Source organism: Filicampus tigris, chromosome 1 (genome assembly GCF_054856515.1).
Source record: "Filicampus tigris isolate MCC_2025a chromosome 1, RoL_Ftig_1.0, whole genome shotgun sequence".
In the NCBI taxonomy this organism is placed as follows: domain Eukaryota; kingdom Metazoa; phylum Chordata; class Actinopteri; order Syngnathiformes; family Syngnathidae; genus Filicampus; species Filicampus tigris.
In genome coordinates, this window is record NC_141217.1 from 7,462,370 (window position 1) to 7,480,241 (window position 17,872).

At 40.1% G+C, this 17,872-nt stretch overlaps 1 long non-coding RNA gene across 1 annotated transcript; it reads left to right on the forward strand.

Moving 5' to 3' along the window:
• The first annotated feature begins 10,613 nt into the window (after nt 1-10,613).
• On the forward strand, nt 10,614-11,605 carry LOC147152635 (uncharacterized). Its single transcript, XR_015088758.1, has 2 exons — nt 10,614-10,810; nt 11,340-11,605. It is a non-coding gene; the product is annotated as an uncharacterized LOC147152635 (long non-coding RNA).
• Nucleotides 11,606-17,872: the final 6,267 nt, after the last annotated feature.

Here is a 17,872-nt window from a genome sequence, read left to right on the forward strand (position 1 = left end):
GCCATTAATGTATAACATTAACGGCAAACATTCAGGATCAAACCTATGTAAATATACGCAGTAACTATGTATATATACACATGTATATACACACCAACATACATCTACATAAAAAGTGTGAGGAACACTCATTTTGGCCTGTACATAGTACAGAGGAAAAATACTCTAAGTAAGTGACAGTGCTGTAGTGAAATGTAAGGGACAGCATTGGATAAAAATAAAACTAGACTAACAGTAGTGGGGAATGTTGAGTATTGCACGGTATTACAGTAGTGGGGAATGTTGGGTATTGCACGATATGAGCTCAGGTGCAGGACTGCACAATTGCACTAATGGCCGCCAGTTTGTAGAGACTACACAATGTTCTTGTTAAAGAGTCTGACAGCAGCAGGCAAGAAGGAGCGGCGGAATCTCTCCTTACATTACATTACATTTCATAATGAGTTTCACAAAGTTCATAGTCATAAAAACATTACACCTTACAGTGAAATCATTTCATGCACAGGTGTCAAATCCAGGTGTCTCTGGCCCATGGGCCAGATGTGGCTTGCCACTTCATTTTATGTGACCTGCAGAAGCAAATTCCATGAATCTTGCGAAAATCTTTGCTAACATTTCTAAATGTCATGTAGAAATAATAATAAAAAAGATATTTTTTGGTTACAAAACCTCTTTTTACACTACCTTGAACAATAAGTATTATCACCGATGTCTGATTTCAAAAATTAGTTATCCATCAGTTGTTGATTAAGTGTTTGAATTAAAAGATTTAGATTAAAAGTTTGTATGGCCGTCTGCAGGAAACCATAATGTGACCAAAATGAGTTTGACACCCCTGATTTTAATGTTTGACTTTGCCACACAGTTTTGATAAAGTTCTACAAAAATATACTTTGATTTTGCTCATCTGCTCAAAACATTATGTTCATCATCAAGTATTCAGTAACTGTATATTGCTATGTTTGATTCTATGACTATAAGGACTGCAAAGATGCTTTCAGTGCAAATAATGGAGGCTCAAAATAGTCCCTTGCACACTGAGCAATTTTCTCCAGGATGCAAGCGTGACTTCTAAAATGTTTGAGTTCTAGCGTTCAGCATTGTTGTCTCATAAAAATAATATCACTTTAATCTGTGGACCTGTCTCATAGAACTTCTGGAGGGAGAGAATTTAAAGCTCATTGTGTGCTAAATCTATTTTTGCTGCACTTTTCCAGACACCGGAAATAGGTGCATCCCTCTGCCCTGAGGCACTGCCAACCCACCTGAAGGAATCTCATTAGAGACGGTTTCAGCTGAACTTGACTAATGTCTGACAGTCGACATACAGTTTCAGAGGCTTCTCCACGCTGTTGATTTGAAGGGAGCTGCTGTGTGGCTAAAACGAGGATAAGTATGGATTTTAGACTCAACAAAAATAGCATTGTCTCCAAAAAGCCAAGCTTTTTACGCCCCTTAACCGAGACAAAAGGTGAAAATGTAAAGTGCCCACATCAGCTATAATGAGCTGCAGCACATGCTCCACAGCAGGCACAAGAGCCAGAGCCTGCATTGCTCTAACTTGGTTACTGCACTATAGCTGGATGGGGCTGACAAAGCATATAGAGGCAGACAGCACAGACACACGGGATAAAGAGAGAGGACAATTTAAAAAAAAAAAAAAAGAAAACGAGTAGTCATCGGCTCTGTGGAGCTGAAATCCCCTCTCTCAGCTCTCTGGCTGGAGAACAAGCAAGGGGCCACAATGGGCAGCAGATTCCCCCGGATTTGGAACACAAAGGGTGGGCAGCCGTCCACCCAATAACCCTGAAAATGCCAGCCCTACCTAGCCACATGCGCTCCATCCACACGGCCCATCATCCAATGAGCTCGCTATCACAACAGTTTTTACAAACTGGAATGGGTAGAAAATAAAGATTTTTGTCAGAGCTCACCTGTAAAAACTTGACTTTCACCTCTGCCAAGAATTTTCTTTGCTGTTTTTCTCTTTGTTAATCTTGTTAACAGTCTTAATTAAATGAATACTTCACTGATGCCCACAGGACTAAGACATCTTGTCTTGTACTGCATGCTCTTTAGTCACTCATATCTACTTCATTCGTGTATGTGTGTGTGTATGATACTTAACTCTGAATGTGCATCGATAAGTGATTACGTGAAACTCCAGGTCAGACTTGTCCTCAGTCCAATAAAAGTTACCTGTGGGTTCGACATGTGGGGGCCTGTTTTGGCAGGCAGGTGCCTGTGCGCTCGGCATGAAAACGGGCGCATCTCCATTTTGCGTGCCGAGGTATAAGTCTAGTTTAGTGTATGTGAGAATTTGGTAGCTGTGCTATGCCTTGCTGGGCATTTCAGGTGGTAGACTAAACTTTATACAACCTTAAAGCAGGTCTAAATGGTAGCGTATGTGGTGTAAAGCGATTTTGCCGTATTTGATCGAGGCGGAGGCAGACAGATCCGTCACTCCGTGGACGTGTGTGGTATTTCATTCATGAATATGACATTAACAGGGGGCAATCCATCTGAATGACTGCAGAAATAAATTCATTGGACAAATTCTAATCATTAACATCTTAATAGCACCCCAATGACCATGCGGCACACCTGTTCGGAGAGGAGGGGGCGGTCACACATGGATGCAATGGGTGGCTGCAATGCAGCCTCCGATTGCCCATGCCACATCCACAGTCGACTACATCATCCGCAAGGGGAGATCTCGCAGTTTAACTACAAATGTCATGCACGGACTGCATTTCTGTTTATTTCTGTTTCCCCAATCATGGCGGTCACGGCATGCGCTGTGACCTCCATGATTTTGATGCAAATGAGGGATGCTGCTACAATTGGCCAGGACAAGGCTACATTCCATCTCACAACGGCGCAAACACCCCGTTATGCCCACTTCTACCTGTACAAAGTCTACCAAAATACCAAAAGAAAGAAAACTCCACCCATTTGCAGTTAGACTGCACTTTGCGCTACACTTCTGCTGGGAATGAAAATAGGGCCCATGGACTCACCCTGACCCATTTCAAGTCCACTCAAGAAACTCTATTAGTTTGTCAGATCCAGGTGTTTCGCACACTTGAGTTTGATAAGATCATTAGGTTACTCACAGACAATTAAACAATAAGATAATTAAGCTGAATTAATGTCTAGTGTCTCAGGAATGGTTATGCTGGTGCCTGAAGCAAAGGTACGGAGATGGCAGCAGGTGGCTGAGTGGTGTTGCTTAGCCAAGTTGTAACGATTATCTCCAAGTGTGTGTGTGTGTGGGGGGGTGGGGGGGATGCGCGTGTAGGCGTGTGCATGCCTGTGTGTGTGTCAGGGAGTTGCAGACTGATTCTCATCACTCTGATTGTTCCACTTGTGTTTGCCGTGACTGATAGTAATTGCAACAGCATTTGGCTTCAGTGCAAATGGAAGTGGGATGAGCCGTCAGCGGTCACTGAGGGCGTCTGGCTATTGAAGGATCTTTAATACAGCATGATATGCAGCTGGAGAGTAATACATGTTATTGTTTGATTTCATGATTCTCCTGCAAGGGGACTGTGAAAACGTTTCTGTTCTTGAATTTTGCCACTGGTTTACACCAGTAACAGTAAAAAATAATTGTTCCTTTTTTTTTTTTTTTTACTTAAAGTGGGAGTCAACCCAAACATATTTTTTTCAAGAATATGTTCTATGCAAGCCCACTAGTTGAAACAGGGCATACTGATAAGTATTGCGTTTGTGGAATACGAGTTAATCCAGCCTTTTTGAGTCATCTCAGGGGGCGGCCATTCTGTCACTTTTGTCGACTGATCACAACTGCTGAGGGCTCAGGTAACGACCAATGACGGCTGACCTGTTTCTGGAGCTGAGCCTTGATTGGTCGTTATCTGAGCCCTGAACAACTGTGATGTCATTTTCAGTCGACAGAAATGACAAAATGGCCGCTCTCTGAGATGGCTAAAAAGGGGTGGATTTTTGCTATTTAAGTCATATTCCACAAACGCAATATTAATCAGAATGCTGTGTTTCAACTAGTGGGCCTGTTGGGAACATATTCTTGAAAAAAATGTGTTTGGGTTGATTTCCACTTTAAATTTCCCATATAAACATATTTTGCTTTTTTCAACTAGTGGGCTTGCATAGAACATATTTTTGGAAAAAAATGTTTGGGTTGACTTCCCCTTTGACTACTTTCAGTCTGTACTTTTTTACTTTTACTTACAGTTGAATCAGTACTTTTACTTTAACCATTGTCTATTTTTTGAACACATATACAGTACCTGTCGTTGGCAGAATGGTGCGTCATCAGCACGTCTGGTTAGCACATCCGCCTCACAGTGCGCAGGTCAAGGGTTCGAATCCGGGTTCCGACCTTCTTGTGTGGGGTTTGCATGTTCTCCCCGTGCCTGTGTGGGATTTCTCCGGGTACTCCCGGCTCTGTTTTGTCAATGTGTGTGTGAGCCATTATCATACATATGTGGAAGCAAAGCACACCAAGCAAGTTGGGCTTAGATATGGAAAAAGCTAAAGCTAAACCCACAAGCTAATAAAGCTAACAAGCCGAATCATGAAAAATCTAACACATGAATCACATGAGTACTTTTTATTCCCTTGACTAATAATTCTTTAAAAAAGCAATTGTGTTCAAATAAAGCCCTCCCACGTATCAGAGACCACCTCTTCCCCCTTTCCGGGCGACTAATTGAAGAGAATGAGGGGGTTGGGACACCCTGAAAAAAGAGGCGCTCTGTATAGAATAGAATTCCTACATGGTGAGTGGCATAATTTTGTGACACCTCATCAATTTAAGCCAAAAGTCCACGCTTTTAAAATTCACTGTGGAGGTGTATAAAGGGAAACCTATCAACAAAATCAAATACTGTGAATAGTTCTGAACCTAACTGGGCGGCTATAGGTTTTTAATGGCTGGAGCGCTCACACATAACTTGCCAGAGCACAGATGCTCATTTTCGCTCAGATTTTATATACACCCATTTCATGCAGCTCCAAATTTTAAACAGTGCCACACTCACTCCTGCGTTCAGAAATTTCCCATAATTTATTTTAACCGTGGTATTATCAGTCAAAAAGTGAAAGGATACAAACTATTTATGGGCATTTTTTTAACAACCAGTCCCAACTTTAATTTTTTTTTTTATAGCAGTTCTTTTCAAGGTTGTATAAATACGGAGGCTCCTTTCAGCTTCTCATTCATCAGAGTTGAGGAAGCAAGCAGAGGATCAGAGGCTCAGCAGAGCCACAAATTTAAAAATCAGATTTTCTGCTCTGGTGTAAACGTACTCAGCGACTCACAGCGTATGCGCTCGAGAGCTAGATCCCATTTCTAAACAGTTTCTGGGCACCTGACCAATGCTATCAAAGGGAAAAAAGCATTTTAATTCCCATGGCATGTTTATTGATCATAACACTGCCTTTTGATATGTGCTGCTAGAAGGAGCACTCTCCCTGAATATCAATGAAGTCTCTCTGACAGGCAGATAGAGTGGGAATATTGCCAAGGCCTTGTTTGTATTGCACATTTTTTATTACAGCCTTTTCGCTTGTGTTCTGTTTTGTCTCGCCCCATTCATTACATGCTGTTTTATTTTTTCTTGCCAATTTGTCACAACCAACGCTCTCAGTCCCATAATATTTTGTGTGTAATCACATCACAATCAGCTGCAGAGACGTCAACTCCTTTTTCTCCTTGTGCGTTTTCAAAATGCTCCAATGCTGACAGCACTGAAGCCTGTTCTTTCTGTCCAGGATGGTTTTGTAAGCACTCAGAGGAACACCGGTATATAAATGTATATTAGTTGAGGTCGTCGCCGTCAATCTATATTTCTTGTTTCGCGAAATGATTGCACAAGCTTGACATTGACAGTGGTTTCACAGTGACTTATACCTGTGTTGGGAGCTAAATAGGGACCTTAATAATAAACATTTTTGATCTTAAAAAGACATATTATAATTTCATAATTCAGATAATAAAATTTGCAGGAACGGATGAATTATAATATTTATCTTTGACAAATGTGGTGTTTTATTACAACTGTATTCATATTAACAATACCAGCCAGTCCTGTGCATACTATGCCTTTTTGTTTTTCTCTCTCTGCTGAAAAATATAGCTCCAGGATCATACATATCCTCACATTATGCCCAAAACAAAATAGAGTGATGGCTGATGTCTGGCTGGTGGTGTTGCAAATGATGGCTATTCAAGGTTTCCCAGGAGATGAATTATGAATTATAGTGTTTTTACGTGAAAAATGTTCTCCATACTGTATAATTGTGGTTCTCAAAGGACGTGCTGGTAATACTGTCACTTTCCTAAAAAAAAAAAAAAAAGAAAAAGAATGATTTAGAAAACTACTTAATTGAGCACAGATTTCTGCCAGGGAAGAACAAAATTGTGAACAACACTGAAAAAAATGATAGTTGAATTTACTCAATTGTTTTTTTTCAAGTGGTTGCACAAAATAAAATCATCTGCATCCAGATACATTTTTAAAGTAGATGTGTTATCTGTATAATCGGAAACAGAAGTAGATGTGTAATCTTTTTAAAAATCTATCTGGATACAGATTATTTTATTCCGTGCAACCACTTGACAAAATAAAATTGAGTAAATGATGTACAGAATTTTTTTCAATGTAGGGATCATGCTTCCTCTGTAGTTTATAGTTTATAGGGTATAATTCACTATACCTCAATCCTATTGTTGTGCCACATCCAGGGTGTACATGATTTTAAAATGTAATAACAATGATAGTAATGCATTCAATAAATTAATTTTTACAAAGATTCAGAGGGTTCAGTGAACATCATTGGATGAAATATAATGACATCCAACACACTTGTCCATGGAGGTCAGAATCTGGGCTCTATTTTTGTTCTGGGCACAAGTCTAGTGCAAAGCACGGTCTAACTGTGAGCATGGGTGAACTTTTCTTTCTTTTGGTATTTTGCTAGTCTTTGCGGCGGTAGAATTGAGCATAACAGAGCATTTGCGCCTTTGTGCACCATTGTGAGATGGAACGTAAGTGTTTTCCGGGCCAATCCTTGCTGCATCCCTTATTTGCATCAAAATCAGGGTAGTACGGAACGCACGCCCCAGTACGGCGTGCTTGGCATGCGGAAACAGAAATTTGATCACTGGAGTTCATGCGTGACATTGGCACGTAAACTGTGATATATCCCCTTTTGGATGAGATAGTCGGCTGTGTATGTAACATGGGCAATTGGAGACCACATTGCACCTTCCGATTGTGCGCCCGTGTGTGACCCCCAAAACCATTCACATTCATCCCTCTGAATTTTTGGCTTCGGGAAACAAATAAACAAATAAAGTTGTTTCTGCAAGTTCCATAGCAGCAGTGTTTACACTGCATGTTTTTTTCGGAGAAAACAAGCAGTAATAACAGGAGCACTTCTATGACCCTTGAACCTCCCTCAGTATCACATGGTCTAAAAATAGCACTAGCGCTGCAGCTATTAGGGCCCGTTGGCTGACCAAAAACATGCCTGATGTAAAATATTCGAATCAAGCAGCAAACTGACCTGCATCAAACAAAACAATAATCATCAATGTCAGGTTATAGATGACTACATTACGGGCGAGAATGTATGTTTAATACAATGATGTTTAATACCACTTTATTTTTTACGTTTCCCGTTTATCGTTTATCGCCTGCAAAATGGCCGTCCGTCATAGGCGATGTTCTGCCAAAATGTCCTACCTTTGCGAAACTTTGGCATATATATATATATATATATATATATATATATATATATATATATATATATATATGTATATATATATACATAGTATGTTGTGTGTATATATATATATATATATACATATATATATAGTATATTGTATATATATATGTATATATATATATATATATAAAATATATATATATATATATGTATATATATATATATATATATATATATGTGTATATATATATATATATATATATATATATATATATATATATATATATATATATATATATATATATATATATATATATATATATATATATATATATATATATGTATATATATATGTATTATGACTATTGTATCAGTATCACCATCACCTTTCTTGCCCCACACATGCTTACCAGAGCTGGCCATCACCTAAACGCCACGAAGTTCCCGCCTGCATATTCAGCCTACCCACGTGGTCCCAGTGCGTCCCTCGTTGGCGACAGGCAATCAGCGACAAGAGCTTAATGTACACGTCACATGCAGGGGCCGCACAAGCAGACACGCCGCCAAATAAAGAAAAATATCAAATAAAAACAACTGACACACACACGCACACCGTGGTGATCGATGAAATAAAAACAATATGAGTGAGACACATGTCATTGTCATCTGTGGGACCGAAAGGTATACAACACTGCTTGATTTTTTTTCTGTTTTCTTTATTTGGCTGTGTGTGAGGTGTGCTGCAACTGCGGGTGACGTGGTATTTGTTTAAGTCCGTTCTTGACGCCATTTGGCTGACTCGGACCGACTGAGACCACGTGGGTCGGCTATATATGCAGACGGAAACTTTGTGACGGTTAGGCGATGTCCAGTTCTAATACTTACATTACATCAGTGATTACCATGTGCTGCAGGAAATTTCCTGAGCTGGGCATTCTGAAGCCCGTACCAAGACCGTACGGGACGAATACAAAAACCGTTACACCCCTACTAGATGGCAGAAGGTATATATTTATATTTATATTTATATTTATAGATTTATAGTACCTGTATAGCTCATGCGGTGTTTGCAGTAATATGCTTTGCTGCTTCTGGCCAAGCTAAAGAAGATAGCATTTCAAGCCAACCGTTTTAAATAGTAAACTGACAGCCAATGAGGCTTGTGACTTAAATATATTTCAAGTTAAACTGTCCCAATGTTAAATGTGCCGGACCTCCTGCTCCTTTTCCCAACTGGCTTCTCCATGGTTATCAACCTGCCTGCGTGAGCACGGCGCCAGAGAAGACGCAGACATGCTGAGCTACTGACTGAGAGCACAAAACATGTGTGTGCGTACGCGTGCGTGTGTTTCACACTTGCTACAAAAGGCTCAAACATTGTGCAAGCTGGTAATTTATATTCATATTTTGGGAGTAGAAGAAAGGGATGGTGTCTCTTTAATATTTTTACTTTTTCTCAATCGGAAAGTCTGAGTCCCACTCCATATGCCCACATTGTCCCACAAGAATTTGGGAGCAAATTGAACAAAAGTTTAAGCCAGGTGTCACCAACTCCGGTCCTCGAGGGCACCTGTCCTGCAGGTTTTCCATCTCTCCCTGCTGTAACACACCTGATAAAATGATCAGCTCATCAGCAAGCTCTTGAGAAGCCTGATAACGATCCTGATCATTTTCACAGGTGTGTTACAGCAGGGAGAGATGGAAAACCTGCAGGACAGGTGCCCTCGAGGACCGGAGTTGGTGATCCCTGGGTTAAACTCTATTGCGTTTGAAATGGACTAAGTGGGACCTTGGCAGTTACACACAATGTGTTCCATGATTCACATACTGTATTTTTTCAAATAGAGGCCCTTACTCCAATAGGTGTAGTGTTAGAGCTGAGCGATATAAACTTCAAATAAAATCACAGGGTATTGTTTGTTTGTTTTTAAATACATTTCCCCATTGCTTATAGAAAACACAATGTTCTGCTTTTGTTTGTTTTTTCCTTCAGGGATTTGCTTTATTTCTGATGCAAAACACTGATGCAAAACACGCTTTGAAACAGTTTTGTTTGTTTGAGCAAGTGGCACATAGTGTTTCTTTCAGAAAATAAGAAAATCATTGTGTTCCCGTGGGGAAAAAAGGTCCCTTTTGTCAAATCGTGTACATAACTACGAGCCCACGACCCATAACAAATTAACAAGTTTATGACCTTTAACAAATGAACATAATAAATATTCAACAGTCATCTAACGTTATAAAACTGCATGGCTTGGCTGGTGCATCTTTGTAGTCGAAGAGTAACACAGTAAGGCTGCACCCCAGTCCAATCAACCATTTTTTTTTTCAGGGTCATTTTTCATGTAGCGTTACAGGTGTGCTTGGAAGCACATACATCGGATCAAAAGTTTCCAACATGCCCTTAAATCATTTCTTTTGCAGCATATAGTGCAAATGGGCACCATGTCTTTGGCAACATTCCACGTGATTGACTCTGGGATTGCATGCCACAGGACTCCTTTCTCGTCAAGTGAAAAACAATGTAAAAATGAAACATTTGTCTGTTTCTTATTGGCAATTAAACCAATTGGTGGTGCAGACACCTGATTTCGGCGTGAGTACACTTCCCACTCGATAGACCACAAATGTGAGTGTGAATGATTGTGTTTCTAAATAAATAAATAAATAAATAAAATCGGGAGGAGTACAAAAAAGAGTGCGGTGTCAGTGTTAGTCTTCTATTTCAGTATTCAAGAGAAACGGAGTTGAGAAAGAGAATTTATGTACATTTTTTGTTTTCTCCTACTACTCTACAATAGTCATAATACTACTTCGACCCACACTCCATAACAGTAGGTAGAGGTAATGCATCTCAAATGTCAGCTGCCACCCACCAATAAAGAAAAAAGAAGAAGAAGAAGCAGGAAGATTCCACAATCGATGTTGTTTTTAGCCACAGGTGCTTCTACTCAACCGGCAGGTAAACGAGCCCAGTTGATTAGAAGCACCCGTGACTCAAGACAAACTGGCAGGGTTTTTACTTTCTGGACCTGAAGTTCCCATCTCTGCCATGCACACTGCAGTGAGCGATCAAGCAAAGACGTGCTGAGTAAATGCATTTATTTTATGTTTAGGGTAACAATTTTGCCTTTTGTGTGTTATTCAGATTCCGTTTCTGGTGGCACATATTTCAGCCCATAGTGTCACACCAAGTTTAAGAATGTCCAAGGGATGTTTTTACTGACCATACATTTGTAATGACGTGCATAAATGTCTGTCTTCTAAACACACTGTCCATCCTTATGTTTACTTACATAAGTTGAAAAAAAAAAAAAAAAGTTTCTTTGTGCACTGAAAAAAATTTGCATTTACTCAATTTTATTTTGTAAAGTGGTAGCATGAAATAAAATAATCTGCATCCAGATTTACATCTACGTCTACTTTAAAAATGTATCTGGATAGAGATTTTATTTTGTACAACTACTTGATGAAAAACAGTAAATTCAGTGTAGAAAGCTGTAAACATTTGGGAAACACTTGATCTGACACCACTATCAGTTTTAGCTGAGTTATTCTTTTTAGTATAAATTATCTGACTATACAAAAAGTTTATTTAAAACCTTGTTTCAATGTTTCAGTGTAACCGCCTGGGCCACACATTAGGAGCCAAAGACCAGGAAATCTATGCCAAATCCAAAGATGGCTACATCTGGCTCCTGATAGGGATGGTGGCAGGAAGTAGAGGATGAGAAGAAAAGAGAGCATGGAGAGCACAACAATTTGATGGATGGATAACTGCTGTTTAAGAGCATGCTGGTCCTAGTTTGCACTCTGTGTTCAGTGTTAAAAAATGCAGCTTTCCAGCTTGTGTGGTGGTTCTGAAAATAAAAATCTGTTTATAACACTGTAGTTGTTGAAGGTTTATAAAAAAAATGTGGGTCAAATACGGCTGATAACAGGAACCAGTTCTGGTCCATAGTAGGGCCAGCTATGGTTATACAATTTGGCTGAGATATGGGCCTTGTGTGTACCACTAAAAGACAGTGATTCGTTGAGATATGTGGGCCAAGTGCAGGTGGGTTGTGTGGCCCACTGATCAGCTCATCAGTATTCTCTGTAGAAGTCTGAAATGATCCTGATTATTTGAGTCAGGTATGTTGTAGTAGGGAGAGATCCAAAACAAGCAGGATATGGCTCTTGAGGAACCGGAGTTCCCTACCCCAGGGTCCATTTTAAAGCTATGGGTGACATCAAGATGGCCGCGACGGTGGAGTTGAAGAAACTCGGAAGAAACCTTCAAGGGGTGTATGACGGTGGTGCAGGCAAGGCTGGGAAAGTCCATTACACTCGAGGGTGTTTACTTTGTACGCGAACGCTTAGTAGTATGAAATATATATTTTGTGACACCAGCCCTGGAACTTTTTAAAAACACCTTGTAAAATGGATATGTTATCATTCACACAAAGACATCAAATAGGTGACAACTAAGCCTATTTCATATCTGTTAGACAAAGCAGCAGCAGCTAGCATGGCACAATGCTCCACATGCAGTTTCTCGTACTTCTATATCACAGTCACAGCATACATTTTTCACTGTATCTTGAGTCCATCCATGTTCATACTCGAGTGTCACGGGGAACTGGGTCTTATCTCATCTGACTGTGGGAAAAAAGGGGGACTACAGCCTGGACTGGTCGCCAGTCGATCACAGGGCACATATAAAGACAGACAGACTTTCACACTGGGAAATGTACCCAGGCTGCCTGCGCCAAAGTCAGTCAGATCAGTGCCTCATGTTGAATCTTTCAATTTTATAAAAGCAGACTGACCAGAACAAAATGTCTGATTCTAGGATTAAAATAATCCACAATGTTGTTCATAAAAAGGGCCTGAAGCAGCTAACGTGGCTGGCAGGGGGCCTTCATTTTCATCCCTTCCTCTCCTTGCGTCTCCTCTTCCATCCTTCATTTCACATTTTGCTCCACTTCCTTCTTTGCATCCACCCTTACCTTTGTCTCATCTATCTTTCCATTTCCGTGTCCATTCTCACCCTCTGCCCCTCTCTCATCCCCAGCCACCCCTCCTTCTTCTACCCGGCATGACGTGGGATCACATCAAGGAACTGTTGCTGGGAGTTACGGGGATTGAGAGCGACGCGTTGGAATGCAACTCCAGCGGAGCCCCTGAGAGCATTTGGAAAAGGGAGAGGAGGAGGCTGTCGACTATTTCCACTTCATGCCTCTCATGTGTTTCACCTCAATACTTTGAATGCTCTCGCTCTCTCTCTTTAACCTCTTTTTTATCTTCCCCATCAAACCTCCAACTTCTCTGGGCATCCGCACTTGCACCTCTTCTTTGCCCTTTTGCTTGACTTTTGTGATGTTTATTGGCCCTCTGTCAGGCTGTCCAACCAGGCTGCCTGTTTGTCTGTAAGCAGTGTAAATGCCAGCTAAACAGACAGAGGCAGAGGCAAGGGAGGGCAAACACATGGAGATGCAAATGCTCACATGCACACACACACACACACCATTGCCAAACACACATTCTCTGTCATCAGCAGAATGAAAGTGCTTTCTAGTGTTATTTGAATGAGACAGAAAAGAGCCCTATTCAGCCCCTCTAGCCAGCTTTTATTAACACGGTGAGGCGACATGAGCACCCCCTCCTCCCTATCCCCTCCTCCCCGCCTCACATCCCTGTGTCTGGCTCACACACACGCACACACACACACCCACGCAGCCCCCCACTACCCCCCCCCCCACACACACACACTGTGAGGTACGTTTCCTGCACAGGTATGATCCCCTCTCTCCTTTAGTTGGCCCCCTCCTCACTCTTTTGTTACCCCCCCTGCCTCTCTCTCTCTCTCTCTCTCTCTCTCTCTCTCTCTCTCTTCCTCCCTCTCTGCGTAAAGGGGCGGTCAAACACCCCACACATCCACCGGTGGCGAAAGCAGCAGCAACAGCAGCAGCAACAGCATTTCTTTGGCGCGGACCAGAGGACAGGACAAGCGTTCTCTCAATGCAGCAGCATGGAGTGACATGTGGACTCACGTGGACATGTCAGAACCAACCCGAAGGATGGAGCACCTGGCTTCCCATGCATGGATGCTCGTCCCTTCTTCTTTTTCCAGTTTGGTGCCCCAAACATCACTCAGAAATCCCTGCTGAAGTGGTAGTTTTATGTTATATTTATTGATATGTTTGTTTGTTTGTTTGTATGTGTTTTTTAAATTTGGCTTTATAGACTGTGTCTGTTTTGAGTTTGGTTTGCAGCTTTGATAGTCTGACAGAAGTTTAATTAGTGAGAAGCTTTGAATGACAGCTCAGTACTGGATTCATTTCATATCTACTTGACATTGAAGGCGACATGAATAGGTTTAATTAATGTAAAATCACAATAGCCTGACTTGTTGCATAGCCATTGATTTCATGCATTCGGCAACTGAGAAAGGTTTTCATTTCTTACAGTACATGGCAAAGAGCACATCTGTCTCAATTTTTTTCAGTTCACTTACACTTCTGCTTAAAATGTTGCCACAAATAGCAGAGTTGAGGCATCAAATCCCTGTTAAAGCAAGGTGTTGTTAAATTACTTTAAGCCGAACCTTTTGCTCGTGTGCTTGCAACATGTGCTGCCTTCATCCAGTGGAAGCCACTGAAGTCATTCGTGGGAGAATTGGCCCCTCCTACTCAAAAGAACAAAACAGACAGTGCTGACTTGGATCGAATATGGCACAATTCTGTTGTTTTAACTTGCATTTATAATGGCACTGGCCCTCTAAGTCACAATGTTTTTATTTGTCTTGAGAGAGAGCTATTTTAGAGGTTAAATCTGAAATAATAATAGTTAACAATATAAAGTCAATACCATAGAAATAAGAATATGCATTGCGCTAGCCCTTTTTTTTTTTTTTTTTTTGCCTAACTGTATATTTATAAAATATAATTTTCAACAGCTCAAGGAAATACATCCTATTTATTAGAACTATAAGAAAGATGACCTTGTGGTAAAAGTAGACTCAATGTACAAAATGGGTATCACTCTGTAAACAACATCTTAGCTTCATGTGGACACCACTTTACTTTTATTCATTTTTTCATAGTTCTCTTTTATTTATGCATGTGTCTACTTGCCCATACGACCCGGTTTTGCCAATGCCCAGTGCGCTTTATGGCTTTTTATTCCTATCTGACTCTACTGATGGTTCATATAGGGATGGAAGCCATGCACCGCGCTGGAAGCACACACAACACACTGGAATACTCAAATCTATATTGTGTATGTATATATGAGTATGGATTCATGTGTTAAGGAGAAGTGCTGTCACACAAAGTGAGATATGGACACACTCTCACGTCTATGGTGAATTTATGAACCTCTTCAGCATTTTCTCAAAGCACATATCTTGCGTCGAACCTCAAACAAAATTGATATTGATCTCAACACAGAGGAAAAGTGGACTCTGATGAATCAGATCAATTTGAACCTGAGAAGCAGAACTCTTTCCAGGGGACCTGTCGCTGAAATAACTCAATGAAGAACCATTTAGTTACCAATATTTGTTGTGCTTCTTGGTCCCTCTGTAGTGTGAAGAGGCTTGGTGGAAAGTAATAGTGAAAACAACGGTATTTTGCAGTGGTCAAGACCGTTTATTTACTCAACTGCAGATGGGGTCACACCATTACTGCATATTGCAATTCATGTTAACCAGAAGTGGAGTTTAAAACTACTGCTTAAAAAAAATGTCAGACAATGTCAGAGTCTACTGGAATGCTAACAGATCTTCATGCAGGAATCTCATTAATGTGTGATAAGACTCCACACTTGAATTCATAAATGAGACTGTGCTTCCGTTTTTGGTTTGCAAAAGAATCAAATGAGCTTAAGCCACTAGTTGATGTCATCCGTCAAATTAGGTAATTACAGTTATGACCGTTTTTTTTTTCAAATGGGAAAAGGGAGGTGTTTGTTTTATGGGATGTAACTAGTGAATTATTGGGAGGAAATAAAGTGTCCACGAGATTTGAAAATCATGCTATCACTGGCAATGTTGAAGTGGACAGCTTTGTATACATATTTGTATGATAATGGGTTCAATTACTATCCCCTTTGTGTTTATGTTGAAAGGTTAAAACATTTTTTTTTTAAACATTGTGACATGGAGGTAACAAATCAGTTGACAATTCAAACACTATATATACTTTTTTATATAAAAGTATCTTTTTAAAAAAGGATGGTATTCAAAATAATCACTAGTTGTGTTATAGCCAGGTATTTTCCTCGTAGTTTTCCTTTGTGCATCAAACTGTGGGAAATACACAAATTAGTCATGGAAAAAATGTGCAAATGCAATATTTTTTTCGATGCTAACTGGACAATAAACTTGTGCCACTTAACGTTGTCAGTATTGTCTTTATTTTTTGTCGTAGACGGGCGGTGGGGGCCGGGGGGTGACCCCGACCCACATATTCAGATTTAACGATATTTTAAAAACTAACATACTCAGTTGCAATGGGCATTGGGGTTCTTGAGTGACAACTTTGCTTATCCTCTGGCGCTACCCTCTGGATAAAATTCGTTTTGCGCTGTAGCCTACTATAGTCAAAGCAGCCAATCCTAGGTAATATACTGACTCCGCCAAGAGTCAAATTGTCTACAAAATGTACCAAATAATATATATGTGATTGTATTTAATAACAGAAGCGTGGCGGCAGGTTTCTGTTCCTCCAAAGTTTTTTTCTTTTTCTTTTAACGACAAAACCGAATGCTCATCTATCCACAGAATGCACCGAATAATATATCGGTTGAATATATGTTTCCGAGTTTTGTTTTGTTTTGTGTTTTGTTTGTTTTGTTTTAAACAGAATATGACAACAATATGAACAGATGAATATATCCGTTATTTATCCTATATCCTAAATCCTATATGTTTCTGATTTTTCTTCTTCTAACGGAAGAGTGACTTTTTAAACTGCCAGCCTCTACTCGAAAAATCCAAGTCAAGCCAGCCGCCATCAGTTTTCTTCACACCAGGCTGTTACGGTAACAGGTCACCAACGAGCGGCGAAAGCCCCCTTCAGAATAAAAGCATTCCAATATGCTGAACTGGACATCAATGCTTCGGGTTAGAAATAATTATATTCAATGAGCTCTCTGTTATAACGCAGCTAGTCCACTTCTGAGAGAATGTATAATGGTTTATTTGAATTTTGAGATGCATAGAAAAATAAAGTCTATTTGAAATATGAATATATGTCTGCAGGTACTGTATACTTTTACATTTATTATTATTGAAACTAGTCCAATTGGTTTTGCAACACCAGACCAGTTCTGAAGGGCACTAGATCACCGCAGATGTTCACCAAAAGGGGTCCCATCCAAAAATGATGTGGCATTTCAAAATAAAAGTCCACTGAAATATACATATTTCACTGTCATCACCCCTGATTTAATACATGATTACAAATTATCCTTCAGTTATCGTGATACCAGACCAGTTCTGGGGGACACTAGACCACCCCAGATGTCCACCAAAAGCAATCCCATCAAAATCTGATGTGGCATTTCAAAATAAAAGTCCTTTGAAATATGTATATTCCACTGTCATTACCCCTGATTTTAAAAAATAACTAAAAATTATCCTTCAATTATTGTGGTACCAGACCAGTTCTGGAGGACACGAGCCCACCCCAGATGTCCACCAAAAGCGGTGCCATCCAAATTTGATGTGGCATTTCAAAATAAAGGTACACTGAAATTACTGTTGGACGTAACCAAACGACAGCAACAACAACACGCTAAGCTAGTGCGACGCTCAACAGTTTCCTTTTTTCACCCCGCTCTCCCCTGTCCAACCTCCGGCTGTTTTTAATTGATAGAAAATTGAGTTTTACAATTCAATAACATTTCTTTTGTCAATTACAATGAATGGAAACAAACAAATATGTACACTTAGACATTCCAGTACAATTCCATCATAAACAAAATGTCGACAGACTTCAACTAAACAACTTAGAGTATATGTAGAGTATGAATATATTTATTGTATTATTTTTTTTACCCTTCTATGGAATCTACAAACTTAAGTACAGTAATCATTTACTTATAATGAACAGTACCAGAAAAGTGGTACTGCTGCGCCACTTCCTCTCAGGTGGGCGTTGAGTAG